This window comes from Laccaria bicolor, genomic scaffold (genome assembly GCF_000143565.1).
Source record: "Laccaria bicolor S238N-H82 LACBIscaffold_49 genomic scaffold, whole genome shotgun sequence".
Taxonomy (NCBI): Eukaryota; Fungi; Basidiomycota; class Agaricomycetes; order Agaricales; family Hydnangiaceae; genus Laccaria; species Laccaria bicolor.
In genome coordinates, this window is record NW_001889920.1 from 108,503 (window position 1) to 109,413 (window position 911).

Consider the following 911-nt stretch of genomic DNA (forward strand, 5'->3'; position numbering starts at 1 on the left):
TCATGGCAATCCTTCAGCCATATCCCCACATGAACTTATTATGTTTTGAGATAAGACAGTAGGTATCAATATGAAAAGCTTAGAATAGCCTTTCCTAATGTGAAAGACAACTTGTGCATGATGTCAAAAACTAATGCTGAAGCACTGGCAATATGTAAGATCATGTCAATCCTTCAACCTCATCCCCATAACCTAGACAGGGCCAAGGACACCATAACCTACATGTCAACTACAAACTTTTGTAGTCTAAAAAAGCGGACACTACACACTTTTTCAAATGAAAAAGCAGACACTACAAACTTTTCCAATAAAAAAGCGGACACTACAAACTTTTCTGATGACAAAAGCAGACACTACAAACTTTTGTAGTCTAAAAAAGTGCCTTTTCTAAAGGCTCTCATGCTCTCTTTTGCATATGATTCCTCAAACTAGACATGGAATAGAGTCCCTGCAATGTATCTGTATATTCCCCAGCCATTTCCCCATCAAATATGTGCCATGTATGGGATGGATGGGCTAGGTTGACTTTGGATAACCTTTTAGCCCTAACCCTAACTTTGTAGTCTAAGTCCAACTTTTGTAGTCTTTTGTAGTGTATCAGTAAAATTTGTAGTCTATGTCTGACTTTTGTAGTCTTATGTAGTGTATCAGTAAACTTTGTAGTTGAGTCCGACTTTTTTGTAGTCTATCAGTAAACTTGGTAGTCTATATCTGATTCCTTTTTTGGTCATTTTCCCCACGATACAATAGTTGTAGCCCTTTCTTTTAGCTTTCTAAATATACTGAAATCATATTGTTTGGTTTTGTTTTCATGGAGAAAAATGCAAAAAACAAAAAAAAAAAACACGACACTTTTGGGATTCCTTTACCTCATATCTCCACAACGGGAGCACTTCAGAACATAATTCGAA